Raw genomic sequence first — 384 nt, 5'->3', positions numbered from 1 at the left:
TTGAATTGGGGAGAATAGCTATTACATTGGGAGAAAATTGTTGAATTGTGGGGGAAGCTGTTAAATTGCTGGAAAAAATCTATAGAATTGGGGGTAAAGTTATTAAATTGGGGAAAACAACCAGATTGCAGGACATTGACTGGAGAAACAACCAAAAAACCAGGGAGAAACTGGCTATAAACAGCTTTGGGCTGGATTTTGCTGACTAAAAACCTCATGTCCAAACCTCTGCGTGACGAGGCCACCAGCTGTTTCACTTCAATCCAGATGTGAAGCTGCGACCAAGATTCAAGGAATTGATGCATTCTCCAACCCAACCCAACCCAATGTGTCCTCCAACCCAACCCCAACCCGATGCGTCCTCCAACCCAACCCCAACCCAAT

This window comes from Antrostomus carolinensis, unplaced genomic scaffold, assembly GCF_000700745.2.
Source record: "Antrostomus carolinensis isolate BGI_N321 unplaced genomic scaffold, ASM70074v2 scaffold1902, whole genome shotgun sequence".
Taxonomy (NCBI): domain Eukaryota; kingdom Metazoa; phylum Chordata; class Aves; order Caprimulgiformes; family Caprimulgidae; genus Antrostomus; species Antrostomus carolinensis.
This window is presented reverse-complemented; position numbering follows the sequence as displayed.